A 16,603-nucleotide genomic window follows, 5' to 3' on the forward strand; every position below is an offset into this window, starting at 1 on the left:
ATAGGTGGTACCTTGCTCAGTAATAGTAACTGTGAGAGGGCTCTTGGAGTCCTAGTGGACAACCACTTAAATAGGAGCCAGGTGTGTGCAGCAGCTGCCAAGAAAGCCAACACAGTTCTAGGCTGCTTCAACAGAGGGAGAGAATCAAGATCACGTGAAGTCTTAATACCACTTTATAAGGCCTTGGGAAGGCCACACTTGGAATACGGCATTCAGTTTTGGTCGTCACGATATAGAAAAGATGTGGCGACTCTAGAAAGAGTGCAGAGAAGAGCAACAAAGAGGATTAGGGGACTGGAGGCTAAAACATATGAAGAACGGTTGCAGGAACTGGTTGTCAGGCCTGCATTTATATTCCTTTTAGAATTTTGGCCTGCCACACTTTCTCTTATTTCATTATGCTGTTTCTTTAGTATAGTTGATGGGAGGGGGGAATAGACAGGAGTGAGATTGTGGAATGTATTGTTTTTATTCTTTACCAGAAGCCAAGATCATCTTTTGTCTCCGCACTTTCACACCTGACCGGAAGCAGCTGGGTGTGGATGCCAGTGTGGAAGAAGAAGATCGGACCATGTGATGAATTGTGGGTGTGGGGACAAAATCATGAACTTTTAACTGGTGGAATTCTGATGTCATTTCCAGTATTGGGATTAACACAGATGTGCTAAGATGTCTGCTTTATTAAATTGGAACTTTGAGGATCGTTTTGCCTTTGATTCTGATTTAATTCTACATGATACTTGGAACACTGACACTGGGTATGTCTGTTTAATGAAAAGAAGGACTAGGGTAGACATGATAGCAGAATTCCAATATCTCAGGGTTAGAGGGAGTCAAACGATTTTCCAAGGCACCTGAGGGCAGGAGAAGAAGCAATGGGTGGAAACTAATCAAGGAGAGAAGCAACTTAGAACTGAGGAGAAATTTCCTGACAGTTAGAACCATTAATCAGTGGAACAGAAATTGCCTCCAGAAGTTGTGAATGCCCCAACACTGGAAGTCTTTAAGAAGATGTTGGATAGCCATTTGTCTGAAATGGTATAGGGTTTCCTGCCTAGGGAGGGGGTTGGACTAGAAGACCTCCAAGGTCCCTTCCAACTCTAGTATTGTATTGTATTGGTTTTGCACATTTCTCAAGACAATTCTGTTTGGGAAGGATTCTAGCCACTGCAGACTCACTGGCTTAAAGTTGAATACTTCCTTGGTTCCAAATTAGCAGAAGAAGGGGGTACAAAGACTGAACAAAATACTGGCTAAGCGTATTTTGCAAAAGAAGTTAATCTGAGCAGTGTCTCCTTCCTTCAAATATTATAGCCACCACATCCCTTGAAGCTTCACATGACAGCTTTGATTTGCTGGCGGTCATGGCAGAAGTGCTTGCCCATTCTTGCAGAAATTGCAGGAAATGGCATATACGTTAAACTTTGGATTCAGAAGTCTAAAAAGTCTGCAGCATAAGACACAGCAATATTACTGGGGCTCATAGTAAATTTGTAAGCAACATTGCATTAAAGATACATGGATGTGTGGGCAATCCGGCTGCAACCTGTCACCCCGTTGATTGCCAAGGTTGATTCAGCTGACCTGGCTTGCTAGACAGGGGTCCCCTTCCTGCTCCATTGCATCTCTTCCAATGCTGTGTGCTCGGTGGAAGAGGACGGCCATCCTAGATAGGGTTTGTACCAACCTTCTGTCAAGGATTTCCAATAGCTGCGCTTCCCCACTAAAAGCTCCAAAAGATACTTGGTAGAAGTCATAAGATTTGCATTGCTGACTGGGAATTGAAGTCCACACATCTTAAAGTTGCCAAGGTTGCAAATCAATTAAAGTTGCACCAAAACCAGCAACAGAAATTTGGATTTTGTGATTTTTATTGTGTATCTTTTACACACTGTTCTTTGTTACATCTGTACTATAAGCCCCAGAATTTTTTCTGTGTCTTAGATTGCAGGTGAACATTTTTTAGACTTCTGTATCTATAATGTATATGTATGAAAGAGAAGAATTTCCTAAAATACGAAGTTTATCATACAGATTCAAATAATCTTCGTGAAGGCTCCTCTGGGGCACGTACTTAATATTGAGGAATAAAATATCATGAATGCAAGCTGTCCAGGAAATTTGTTTTCAGCACTGTAGAACATATAGCATTTGAAAAACAGCCCTGTTTTTCCCCAGAAGTTTTGTTAATACAGTAGTTTCAACCAAAGTTGAAGGAAAGGAAGATGTTGTTTTCATTGTTCTTATTGTGAGTCACAAACTTGCTATTTATTGATAGATCTCGGATCTACCCTCTTCCGGATCTTGATTTAGGCTCTTGTTTAATATCATAACTATTTGTTTTCAAGTTGAAATGAGCCATGAAAACTGGATGTTTTCTTTGAAAATTGTTTTCTTTTTAGCAGTGATGTTATGTATATCTTTATCTTCCGAGATTTGTGTCATCCTGGTGTTAAGTAATGAAATTACTCATGGTCCAAACAGTGAAATTAGCTTTTTAATGTCACTGGGTTCTAGTGTTTGGGCCACCTCTCTCTCTCAGCAAATTTATGGAAACTATATTTGTCTTAGGCAGTTCCCCTACTCTTCTAAGACTTTTTGGTACTTGAAAATAGTAAACGTTAAGGGCACCAGAAGAAAATTACTTTCCCTTTGCAGTCAGAAACCTGGTTAAGCTATGAAACCGAAGTTTTTCCTTTCTATTCTAGTTTTGAATGTTCTCATCGCTAAAAGTTGATAATTGAGTAGGTGTAAGTTTTACTCAGTGTGCAGCTGGTTTAGACACCACCTTTATTGCGGTCATATTTTGATGCAGTGACTAAGAAACCAGGAGGTTGTGTTCTAGCCTCCCTTAAGTATGAAAAACCAGCTGGATGACTTTGAGCCAGTCATTCTCTCTCAGCCCACCCAACCTCACAAGGTTGTTGTGGGGAAAAATAGGAAGTAGGAGTAGTAACTTTGTTTGGTGACTTTAGTTCACCAAAATATATTTTAAAGGGATAACAATATATAATAATTTATATAATCCCTAAAATTTATTTAATAATTTATATAATAATTCCTCATATTTATTTCTTAATATTTATAACTAGTGAGTTATCATTAATTATAATTAGTGTTTATTGGGTACCTACCAAAAAAATCTGGACAGCTGTTAGAAAACCTACATATTGACAAAATATCCATCTGTCAATTGCAAAAGGCCACCACTGTGTTTGGCTCGGCACATATACTATACTTGATCCGTTACAATATTCTGAATCCTTGGAAAGAACTCATTGTGGATGGCGGCCAACACCAGCTACAGAACTGGCAGCTGTGAATAATAATGAACAACACCTGCATATCTACCTGGGGTAGGCATCCTTCAACGGTATCAAATATTTGCCCATTTCCGGTCCTTGGGAAGGACTCAATAAGTGGATAAAACTGCCATATCCAGCCTAAACATCTGGCAGTGACAATGGACGAATATAATAATAGAAAGGGGATTTCAGGTGTAATGGCAAATGTTGCTCATAATCTCAGGCCTTCAAGGTTTTTCCTTAACAGCCTTTTGACTGTTGTGCATCTTAAAATGTTACCAAATCCAAATGTGACATGGCTTCCATTTGTCAGCCATTCCTTAGATTCTGTAGATTCATAAAGCAAAGCATTTAAGCATTTAAGATCTCTGGGTGTCTTTTTTTTTATGCCCAGTCATAACTTCCTTACTTTCTGCTTTTTTGCAGAAAAAGTAAAGTAATGGTAAAACCCTCCTTTCCAAAGAAAATAGCCAAACCCCAGAATATATTTGTGACACTTTTTGTTTAACCTTGTCCAATTCCAGTTTAAGCTTGCACATTCATACATTTTGAGTATAAAACATCTTAACTGGATGTATTTGGCCTGGAGACATTTGAATGTAAGCAACTCTCATCTTTTTTTTCTTTTTCAATAGTGCTCTCTGAGCTTGGTGGTTATACTGATAATGTTACCTAGTTGGATAATGAAATGTCTGCAAGACACATCAGAGAGCATCAAGGACCCCCAGTTCAACTGTATGCTATCAAAAACATGTCTTTTTTGTAACCTTTAGTGAAAAAGAGGACATTTGTGTTGTTATAAAATTAAATCCTCAGGGAAGACCGACCCTTTCCATTTCCCAATACTTAACTGTATTTTAGCATTCCAATAAGTCGAGCATTTCCAAAAGAAAGAGCTCACGTCAGGGGAAAGGAAAATGAGTGACGGAAGAGGAGTGGAAAGCACTCTCCACTTCAAAACATGAAGCTCCTAAAGGTTCCTTTCGACGTGTCTCCCAAAATTAGGCCTGCAAAGTTGCTGCCTTTGCATGAAGCCAGGGCTCCAGCTGTTTTGGTGGCTGCCCTCTCGGCAAAAACATGAAGATGTGGAAGGGGGAAAGAGGGGGAAGGGGGAAGGACGCCTCTTCTGTATTTTTCCTCCTCTCCAACAATGTGTGGCACCGGCCTTGTGGAACGAGCTACCCGCAGAGATCCGGACCCTTCCCACTCTGCCGGCCTTCCGTAAAGCGAGCAAGACCGGGCTGTTCTGGCAGGCCTGGGGCTGTTGATGGATATCCAGCCCCACTTGATTGAATGGACGATATCTTATTTTTAATCATTGTATTTTTAATATTTTATTTGTTTTTTACAGAGTCCCAAGGGACTCTGGGCGGCATACAAATCTCATTAAAGTTGAAAGTTGGTTTCTGCAGAGGAGAGAAAACTTAAGAGCTGCTCTCCAGCAAGGCTTGTTAGGCAAAGAACGTGCAACAGAGGTTGCTGTTAAGAAGAGCAACCTTTTCTCATTCCTTCCATGGTCAGGAGGATTCTGTTCGTGTTGGAGCATCCAAAACTTTCACAGCTAGGAACCTTTTGTTCTCTCTGGCAGCTACAGCAGAAGTGGCCACGGACCATGGAGGCTCTGTGGAGCCAGGTGGGAAAGGCCTGCAAGCTGCCAGCTTTCTTCCACCATCTCCTTCCTCCACGCAAGTCGGGAAATCGGGAAGTTAGGAGGCAGACTTGTCATTTTCACCCAAGCGGCTCTGGCCTGGCTTCAGCCTGGCATCCAGAGAGAACTTATGAGGACAAGGCTATGGTGGTCTCTGGCTGCTGCACCTTCATCCCACTATCTCCTGCGTGCTCAAAGCGGCTCTTTTCCAAAGATGCCTCCTTTGGGAACATTTCGTGTGATTTTTAAAAAGGTAGTTTTTAAGAAAAAAACTGTACAAACTCTGCAAACAGTTTTTAATTTCCTTTTCAAATTATTTTCTTCCCCCCCCCCCCTTTCTCTCAGTTTAGTGATTGATGGGCAGCTTGTATTTTAACAAAGAAAAGGAGGAAACTTGAGCTGTTATTTCAGCAGAAGTATCAGAAGCACCAAAAAAAAAACACCCCATCTTCATAAAAACTGCTAACACGAATGCTTGGATAAAGTTTTGTTATGGAAAAAGTTGAGCATTTCAGTATAACTGTGCTTGTTATTTCTTCATAAAATCATCTAAGTTTGTTCGTTCCTTGTTTCTTTTGGACAGGAAAATGAAAATGGTTTATTTTCTTCATGATTAACACTGAAAAATACTTGAGAGTCTTGTGTGAAAGATTTGTGTACTTTTCAGTTAAAGTCTAACTGCTGTTCGTGAGGAAAACAAATTAAGATCCATATATTAACTCAACAGTTTTGGAAGCTCAGAAGCCCAATTCTTTTACAAAGCTTCTGTTGGCTTAAAGTACAGCTATTCCTTGACTTGCAATTATTCTTATAACCAGTGACTCTTCAAAGTGACAATGGCACTGGGGGGGAAATGACTTATGTCAGGGAATTGTGCAGCGGTCCAAATGAAATCAAAGACAATGAAGTATTTTATATAAATATATTCTATATCTACAGCAAACAGGAGCCTCGTGAGGTAAATCACAGGCGACACAGAGGAAAAAAAGGTGGGGAAACGGGGAAACTCCGCCCCCCTCCACACCCATAGCAACCAATCACAGTGCAGATTGTCTCACCCAGGAGCCGACTTTCTCCAACCAATCAACTACAAGCTCTGTCTGTTTTGGCTCACTGCAAAACCCGGACTGCTCCGGCTTCTAAATTTACATATCTTAACAACGTCTGATTTCCACGCTTACAGCCATTGCATCATCCCTGCAGTCACATGACCAAAATTTGGACACTTGGCAACGGGCGTGTATTTATGGCGGATTGCAGAGTGCCGGAGTCACGTGATCGTTCTTTGCAACCTTCTGACAAGCAAAGTCAATGGGAAGCCCGATTCACTTAACAACCGTGTTGCTAACTTAACAACTGCAGTGATTCATTTAACAACTGTGGCAATAAAGGTCGTAAAATTTGGCAAAACAGAAATTTTGGGATCCGTCATAAGTCGAGGACTACTTGTGTTGTTTCAATAAGTATTTTGAATGATTTTATAACAGTTTCCTATTACATGATGCAAATCCATGGAAACAAATCAACTAAAAGTCTAAATTTCATAGGGCTTATACCCAGCTAAATCAATATGGGATTAATCTTGTTTGTGGTGCAGTATGAAAAATATAGTGGATTTGCCTAATAGAAATGCTTGAATCTGCAGGTGCCCAATCTCTCTCCCTCTCCCTCCCTCCCTCCCTCCCTCTCTGTTGCTAATCTTCTGTTCTGCTCATATTTTCTGTTGCTCACAAAATAATGATATTTTTTTTAAAAGTTGGAAGCTCTTCTGAACCAGTTGGATAAATAGACAGCAGGAAAAGGAAGGTGGCATTGGTGAATCTTGTCCATGTTTAAAAAATGAAATTACTGCTAGTACAAAGAAACTATTTGATATCACTGATAATCAGATGTGGAGAATTCCCCTAAAGGACAGGATCTGGGCACTTGATATTTAGCTGCAGCTTCAAGATGAGACTTCACATGTAGGCATTAATTTCCATGTGCTATTTTAGGAAGGAAACTGAACTGTTGTTACCACAATTATAAACTTCAGTTTTGGCCACATTTGTACAGGTAGTCCTCAACTTATAAAAGTTTGTTTAGTGCCTCTTCAAAGTTACGATAGCATTGAAAAAAGTGACTTATGATCATTTTTCACACTTAATGACCATTGCAGCATCCCCATGATCACATGGTCAAAATTCAGATGCTTGGCAACTAACTCATATTTAGGACAGTTGCAGTGTCCCAGGGTCATGTGATCATCTTTTGTAAAGTCAGTGGAGAAGCCAGATTTACTTAACAACTGTATTACCAACTTAACAACTGCAGTGATTCAAATACATTTCCACTTTATTTTTTTTACTCCAATATAGGTGTAAGAAAGGACTCGGTAAAATATCTTTTCCTTGTTTGTTTGTTTGTATTTGGTATTTGGTATTTATTCAATTTGTAAGCCGCCCTATTCCCCGAAGGGACTCAGGGCGGCTGAACAAAAGCCAAGGGAAGGGGAACAAATACAGAAAAGTAAGACAAAAAACAGGATACAAACAATTTAAAAAAAACAACAAGCACAGCAAATTCGAGTAGGGTGGGAACTCAACCCCAGGCTTGCTGGGACAGCCAGGTCTTAACGGCTGTCCGGAAAGCATGAAGGGTGGCGAGGGTCCGAATCTCCACGGGGAGCTCGTTCCAAAGGGCCGGGGCAGCCACAGAGAAGGCCCTCCTCCGGGTGGTTGACAGCCGGCATTGGCCAGCAGATGGAATTCAGAGGAGGCCAAGTCTGTGGGATCTGATGGGTGTCTTTGTTACATTTCCTGAAAAGGATGCCGGAATGCAACCTATTAACTCAGCTTTTCCCTATCAAGGATAAGTCAATGGTATGAAAAACTTTCTAACTGCTGCCTTGATCAAAATGGGTTGTTCTTTCCCCCCCCGATTCCCTGGCAGACGGTGCTTCAACTCTTTAATACTCCAGGATGAGCCAGGTTATTTAATGAAACTGTAGCTGTGCCTCTCGGGTTTTCTGTGACCAAATTAGACCGTGAGGGTTGGAGCTATATTTAGATAGGTGGCTGTGTGATCACTTTTTGTACTCCAGGACTATTCGATGCCATTCTCTGTAACCTCTCTCCCTCTTTCACTTTCCTCAAGGTAACAGAAGACAAGAGCACAGCTGTCCTAGAGTTTCACAAAGTCTGTAAACATACTGACCCGCTTCCCTGGGAGGATCGTGAGGCTTCATTGCACAAGGCGGCCGTGTATGTCTCCAGACGGGCCTTGCTGATCACCTGTGAAAGAGAGCTGGCACCTGGATGGCTTAGGAAGTCTTCCAGAGGCTGCTCTGACCAAATGTCATAAGGCTACTTCACACAAGAGAAGCAACTTGACCAGTAGGATCTCGAAGAATTTGGGGTAGAATCAAATACTACACCTTGGAATGTATTTATTACCTATAAAATGTTAGCTACTCTTTATAATTTCCCTATCTCCTCCTCCTCCCTCCTCCGTTAGATAAATGTTGCTGCTGCTTTTCCGTAACAAGATTTATCATGTACTCTCCTTTAATTTTAACAATGGAAAACTGTTGACTCCAATTATGCACATTCTTGAGAAGGGATATGCAATAGAAAGAATCAGTGTAGTCTTAAACTAAAATGGACTCACTTGTGTCTATTAAAATTTGGAAACTGTTGAACTCAACTTCCTTGGATGACTTTTATTATGAAAAATATGCTTGAGCTCTTATTTGTCTATTTTAGGATTTTATACAATCTGCCCGTTGCCTTCAGACATTCCGTGAGTATTGAATTAGGTATCGAATATTTCAGCCACAGTCATACAAGGAGACAAATGTACTTGTGGTTGCCTTTTAAAATAATAGTAATTGTGCCAAGGTTTCTTAGTGCAGACCTGGGCATCATCTTAGACTGGGAGAGCATTGAAAAGGTTGGATTCATATTGTGAGTCCTGTAAAAATAACACTTGCCATGAAAGACTTTCCTATTTACAAAACGGCTACAATGCTAGGCATGGCTAGCTACTAAGCACCATATTACAAGAGAGCAGTCTTACTCTCCAAGAATTCTTTCCAAGAATTCATCAAAGTGGAATCTTTGCAGTCATTGCTGAAAATAAACACAGTGTTTGAATGAATTCAAGAGATTAGTTCGCAATTTTAAAAAATCTGATGGGACCAAGCGCTTAGAAGATACCAGGGAAGGGGCCTGGAGTCTCGTTGGTGCTCATGGTGACTACTTGCCTACCCAAAACCTCTGGGGTGTTTGGACTTCCTCCTGAAGGGCATATACGGTTCCCCCAGGCAACAGATTTTCTTAATCTAGTAGATGCACTTGGTTGCCTGTGGTTGAGTTCAACCAGATCCTCTTCTAAAGTGCTGGTGGCCACCATGCACCCTGTCATCATGCACTCTGTGCTGCCCTACGACTCCCAGAATTTCCAGCAATTGATGGGGGCACCAGACGTCCAGCCATGGAACCATTGAATCTCTTGCTTCTTCAGTGGCAACTCTCCCATCCTTTTCAATGCTTTTTCAGAACGGGAAAAAGAATTGTCAACCAGCTTTCTGGGCTTCTGCTGTTTGGAAAAAGCCAGGATCACTGTTGGAATTCTTCAAAACATTTAGCAGTCAGCCGTATCTGGATACAAGTAATTATTTTGGTGTTAATGATTGAATGATCTAATCGTCTCAGAATCCTTATTAATATTGGACTATTGGAATATTAATTTTAGACATCTACACTTCTACACAATTGAGAAATCTCAAATTGTAGGGAATTGTTATATACAAGCAGGAATATAGGAACATATTTATATTAATATATACAAATGGGAATATATTGGTAAAATGCTATGCAGTGTTATTTGCTGATTTTTAGTTTTTATTGCATGCTATAATTTTATAACATCTTTGGGGAAACTCAGTCGATCAGAAGGTTGAAAATTGCTGTAGAAAACCCCCATTTATAAGAAAATTTTCTTATAAGAAAACCCACATTTTACTTACTTATTTTCTAGATTAGGGTAGGGCTATGCAGTTCCAAATTACAAAATAGTTGGTTTAAAAAAAAAGGGTAAGTTGTAAAGTCCTTTAAATTCAAACTGGTCAGAATAAAGAATTCTGACCAGTTTGAATTTAAAATTTTGAAACATGCTGCCTCAAGTATAAATCAGCTGTTTTGAGTTTGAAACAAACAGGTTTTGATCATTTGTAAATCATCAAATTAAGAGCATGAATGCATATTTTGAAATGTTCTCTACATCCTTAATGTGAAGATAAACCCAAAGCTTTTTTTATAAGAGAACGGAAATTATAAACATGGAGTAGAAGAAAAACTAAGAACCAGCACTGAGAACAGGAGCAAGCAAACTATAGGCTTCCAAATGACACTTCCATCATGCGTTAACATTTTCATGCTGTCCAGAACACTTAATCGTAGTTTAGCAACAATTATTGTATGAAAAACTCTGTAATTATTCCCAGAGGATTTTGTGCTGCCCCATTCTGAGAATGATTTCATCCAAAGAACTGAGAGACCTCAAACTCGTTTCTGTTCTAGGAGACTCAAGTCCAAAAATGGATAAAAGACTCAACTCAACCCCTTCTATGAGAAAATGGAATGGGCCACATTGCTTTGCACTTTTTATCACTAAAAGGTTATGGTAATAGCATTTAAAAAGTAGAAACACATGCCGTGCTCCTTTCTTGACAGACTTACGATAACCTGCCTCCTATGAACAAGGTCTGTATTTAACATTGAAAACAGTTAATCAGCAATTCTACGTGTCTCAGAGGAGGGTTTAATGTAAAAATAACATCAACTAATCCTCTGTGGTTTTGCAGACATAGTTCATAGGAGGAAAGTGGGTTCATGCTAAATTGCACAGAAACATTGCCTTTGGTCAAATTAAGGTTGACTGATTAGTGACGCGTATTATTTGAAGCTATTATTAAATAGCGTAGCCAAGTGATTGTCGGTTTCATGTGAGATTGTTCATACTGTTGTTCATTTGTGCCATCTCCTGATTCGGATCCAAACAATGCTGCTCCTTACAATCTTTTAAAGTTTTGAAGAATTGAAACTCAGGACTTGTGGACATTATCTGCTTCTATAGAAGTTTTGCCTCTCTTTCAGTTCTATCGATGGGAGACGTGGGCATTCTTCTGCTACAACTGCAAATAGTAGTGACTTTGGCTGGACCTTTTTGGAAGTAATGCTTAGGCAGTGTGAGTGCTTCTATCTAACCCTGAGAATAATGTTCTTCTCTCAGGCCTTTAATGACAGCTGTCTTTTGCTAGCGTGCTTTATCATTTTGTGTTTGGAACTGGTTTGGCTGAGAGCCAGTTTGGCCAAGAGTTTAAGGCACTGGACTAGGAGAAGGAAAGCCCAGGTGCTCCTCCTGCCTCTTAAGCACGTCAACCAGCTGGATGATTTCAGGCCCGTGAGTCTCTCCCAGCACTGGGAAGAAAACCATGGCAAGTGACTTCTGAAAATATGGCCAAGAAAACTGCAGAGACACGTTCTTGTAGTCACCAGGACTCAAGGTTGATTTGAAGCCACCCAAAAGAAGATTTAGCTACTCCTGATTTCTGATCTATAGATTTCTTTTTATATTTTCAAAAAGGCGTGGAAATAGCTTTGAGAGCCTTCAAACGGAAGGCAATATGTAAAAATAAAAAGTTTAGAACAAAGCACAAAGTGGAGACAAGCGATAACTTGCTCAGATAATGGATGATGATTTAAAAAGAGAAAGCTGCATTGCAGGGCGCTCACGCCACTCTTGTCTCTTACGATCCAGTCTGGCAGACACGTTGCATTGTTTCACAAACCTGTTAGACTAGCAGTGAAAGAACGATAAAATCAACGTATAATACACCTTGGGAAGAAACTGCAGTCACTTTCTGGGGTATGTAAAACCGGATTATATCATGTCTTGATTGCTGAAAGTTTATTTGACTGCATCATGATTCTTAACTTCAGCAGGATCATCACAGCTGGAATTGCACAAAGATTGCTGGAGTGACCAAATATATCCTAGCCGCCCCACCCGAATGTTGAATGACTGTTGTGTTTTATTGTTATTATTTTGTTTATTCACGTATTATGTTATATTGTCTTGCACTCCCATTCCCATGAGTTGTAAGCCGCCCTGAGTCCCCTCAGGGAAAAGGGCGGCCTATAAATAATAAACAATTCAATTAAATAATAATAATAATAATAAACAATTCAATCCTTCTGGTTACAGTGCGAGTTGCAATCATCAAAACTGGTCTTCACCCTTCTTCTGCTTTTGGAAACTGCAATGAGACCAATGATTCCGTTTTGGGGATTGAGTCCAGTACGGTAGAACTCCACCAACTCTACTCATAATTGCATGTTACGGGATTAATCAGACACCAGGCCTGTTATTCACAAATCTTATACTGTTGCATTTTCAGAGAATGTTCAAAGGATCATACGGGTTTTGCTGGAAAGATAGCATATCTGCTAGCAATATGGAACTAAGCAGCATGTTAATTAATCTGCAACAATGGGAAGAGTGCTTTAAAAGCATTTGACTCATTCAGATCACCAAAGATACAGATCTAAGCACAGAGTGAGGATGTCTGAATGAGACACACAGACATTTTTCATAAAAAGATTGGCAAAGCTTTAGTCATGTAGAATGGGAGAAGGGTGATTAACAAGAGTAACATTGCTTAAAGTTATGGAACAAATTTAGCAAGTGTCATTAAAAGAGCACCATCTCACTAAAAAAAAAATACTATAATCTTATCTGTGGTATACTTTTAATTGTGTTACCTTTTCTGGCTCAGAGTGGTTCCTCCCAAGTTACACACATCTTGTGAGTCATGGAGAAATCTCAAGTCATTTCATAATTTGCAAAATTGATTTTTTTTTTTGGGGGGGGGGGTGGCCAGTAGGCTAAATTTGCATTCTGTCTAATATTTTGGTGGAACCCTGTTGCTGAATTATCATTACATGCTGCTATTGATAATGAAAAGCAAAAATGTAGTGGGTCATACATGAAGCTTTGGTGAAAAAAGGGAATGTATTATAAGGATTTACTGACTTTGTTTTAAACTGTAAGTGGTGTTTTGAGCAAGCTTATTGGTTTTTGCAAGTGGTATTTAAGCAAAAAAGCTGCAATATAAGGAAACCTCAGTTGGTTCCCTTGTATGTAGAAATATATTTCACTGATCCATTTTGGTAATGCAAACTATTTCTTGCTCTCCTCTGGTTGAATAGTTTTATAATACGTTTTGTGGCATCAAATAAAATTGAGTTTGAATATGAAGATGTATTTTACAATTTAGGTTGATGTGGAGAAGCTGAGAGCCACAGAAGCAGGCTGCAGAAATATTTGCTCAGCTGAAGAAATGATCCCAGGTTCTGACCAAGTGAAGTTAAGTTTTAAAAAATGAGTAAATAGTCTAGTTCAGTAAGTTCTCGTATTCTTTAGAACTGAGTTTGCAAGAGAAGTTGTAAATAAATTACTTTTATCTGCATTTATTAATCCTGAGCAAAAAGTATTTACAATTTAATTTTATCTATTAGATTTTTACAACCCCTGGTAAGCCCCAATTATGGGAGGAAGCTAACTGCTTCCATCATCTGTCCTTCGGCTCGTCACAAGAGTCCATCACGACAGAAACCCAATATTTTTACTGTTGCCTTTGTTATATTTGTGTTTTTTATTTGTGCTGATAAATAAATAAAGGGAGACTAGTATAGATCTATTTCAAGCTATTTAGCTCTCATCAGCTAGCCATACCCTTACTGGGATTTGATTTTAGTTCAAATAACCTTGAATAGCTGAAAACTAAACTGGATCTCTGTGTGTATCCATGTATGTGAAAGTGTGTGTGAGAGAGGGGGAGGGAGGGAGGGAGGGAGGGAGGGAGAGAGAGAGAGAGAGAGAGAGAGAGAGAGAGAGAGAGATAGAGATGGAAGATACCCTGAAGCACAGAGAGACACGTGAATTGTCAGCAGTTCCTGTAATCTCTGTAGCTGGAAAAAATGCCCGAAATGATGATAGGAAAGTTGCTGACATCCATATTTTATCGATTACATTTTCCACAATGAATAACCCAAGATCAGCAGGTCAACGATCAGAAGAATGCATAATGTATAAGCTGCTGGTTTTTAAAAGTTGTTTTGATTTTGGTTTTTCAAAAACAAGTTACGGGGGGTGGGGGAGTATTTCTTCTAAATGGAAAGATCATTTAATAAAGCTGAGCATGAGTTTCCCAAAAATCAGAAATGAAAATGGAATAATTTTTTTGATTGGAAGGAAGGTGAAAAGGTGGCAACACAAAATATGTCTCGGTAACTCTTGGTTCATATAGTTCAATAAAAAAGGAGAGAGATTAACTTCACTATCAAATTGGAATCTGAACTTTTCTCCCTGAATTCTTTCTGCATTGAATTGTCTTGTTTGGGGGCTTCATCATAATTTATATCCATGAAGATTTATCATAGTTTATCCTATTTCTCAGTCAACGTTTTAATTTCCATTGTACAAATCTCAACTATGAAGATAGATAAACTGAAGATGCTGCAGGATAGCATTCCCAGATGGGAATGGATCGATCGGCCGCTGTTCTTGCAGCCCCTCCGCTAAGCAGCAGGTCCAGGAACTTTCCAGATGGGGCAGAGCAGATTCTGGAAGGCCCTGCAAAGAGCTGAGAGAGCTTCACAAGAGGTGAGTTGAGCTTCACAAGGAGAGATCAGCCAACGCAACATTGGACTTCGCCATCTGATACTTCTTAGGCGATTTTTCAAGCATCCAATGCTGGTTCTCAATTCAGGGAGCCATGAAGCAGAGGCTGCAAATGACGCCACAGGCTGGATAATTAGAATTCAGTACTTGAGAAGCCATGTTGGAAAGAGCAGGAACTTCAATTCATCCTGCTGCTAAAATAAAAAATTCTTTGAATTATTTTGACTTAAATCTCTTGACCTTTTCATAGGGAGCATCTCTCTTATTCCTCCATGGTTGATTTCATGTGAGAGACAAGACCCAAGTCGCAATGAATCTCTTGGTATGAATTGTTTTCTTTTGAGTAGCAATTTGAGCACTAAAATAAATAAAAGTAGGTTCCAGATTTATCTGGTTTTGTGGTTTTGACAAGAATTCTATCCAAATGTTTAATGTAATAACTAGCATTAATTACATTTTTAATAAGTGAGGTTGGACTTGTTTGGGGAGGGTATGCCCTTTATTCATGAATTGTTAATAGTGTGTGTCTGTGTATACATATACACACACATATATATATATAATACATTCATTCATACATACACACATACATACATACATACATACATACATACATACATACATACATATATATATATATATATATATATATATATATATATGGGAGTAAAGGAGTCTGACACTTTTGCATTCATTTTATCCCCATTCTGTGTCAAACATTGCATTGTAGTTCCCTTGTGTGCCTTACAAGGAAAAAGATGGGCTGAAATTGTATAAATAAAAAAGGGAAAAATGTTCTGAAAATTCTTGTAATTTTCCCCTAAGACATTTTTGATAGAAAAGTGTGTGTATTTGTAAGCTTTTTCAAAGGGAAGATTAAAAATTAATATAAATGAAGAGAAAGACAGAAAAAGAAATAAAAAGAAAGCTAAAATATAGGAAAGAAATAATAGGAAAGAAATACTATACAAAGAAATAGCTTTCAATCTTCACAAAAATTATAATCCAAATTTTCCCTCTTAACCTATGGTTACAATATATATTTTTCTATAATCTATCCTGTCCAATCATCAAAACCATATACCAGTATCATAAATTCATTTTTTCCTGTTTCATGCAAAAAGTATACAACAGGGACATGCAGTCAAGGGAGGCAGAGCCTCACCACTGTTGTCATGAAAAGGAAATGTAAAAGGAAAAAGGCAAGAGCTGCTGAGGTCAGGCTGAGCTAGTTGCTGCCAGAGTCACCGTGTGGATGACTCTGCTTAACTGTTTTAAAAAGCCTCTTAAAAAGCGCCCTCTACAGGAGGAGGCAGGAGAACAATGTGCCTCATCTAGTCTGACTTTAGGCATTTTATGATCACTCGAGCAGAGTTAAGCAAGGGTTAAAAGCCTAAAAATTCCTGACGTAGGTGAGGCACATCATTCTCCTGCCTCCTCCTGTAGAGGGCGCTTTTTACAGGTTTTTTTTAAACAGCTAAGCAGAGTCATCCACGATGTGGATGTATTGTGTGTTCATCCATAAAATCCTCTGAATCAGTATCTGTGTTTGAATCTAGAATTTTCTGCCCTTTTTACATGTCCACCAAACATAGTAAGCATTTTCATAGAACATTTCTAACATGCTGGTTTGAAAGCCGTTTCTCTAAACCCATTTGTGCTTCAAGGAGTCATGATGGCGGCTGGCCTTGTATGATCAAAGCCCTGCCTTTTTTTCAGAGCTTTCAAAACGACACACCTGGCTCCCACTTACAACTTGTGGGCGAGGGGTTGAATGCAGAATGTCACTGCAATTTTTCTTTGGAGGGTTGGAAAACTGCAAACTTCATTGGAACAAATCGTATCTTCCACCCTCTGCGTGCCTCTTGCCTCCACTACACCAGCTGAGTAGGCCAAGATCTCACATTTCCCCCCACTCTGCCTG

At 39.4% G+C, this 16,603-nt stretch overlaps 1 protein-coding gene across 1 annotated transcript in view; it reads left to right on the forward strand.

The window, feature by feature from the left end:
- PWWP2B (PWWP domain containing 2B) overlaps positions 1–8,637 on the forward strand; it is a 41,008-nt gene extending 32,371 nt beyond the window's left edge. The window contains exon 3 of the mRNA XM_087726028.1: positions 8,089–8,637. The gene's annotated coding sequence lies outside the window, so the exon portion shown is untranslated. The remainder of the gene's footprint in view (positions 1–8,088) is intronic.
- The last annotated feature ends 7,966 nt before the right edge of the window (positions 8,638–16,603 follow it).

Source organism: Thamnophis sirtalis, unplaced genomic scaffold, assembly GCF_051295495.1.
Source record: "Thamnophis sirtalis isolate CommonGarterSnake01/CBP01778 unplaced genomic scaffold, rThaSir2_p1.2 scaffold_11, whole genome shotgun sequence".
Taxonomy (NCBI): Eukaryota; Metazoa; Chordata; class Lepidosauria; order Squamata; family Natricidae; genus Thamnophis; species Thamnophis sirtalis.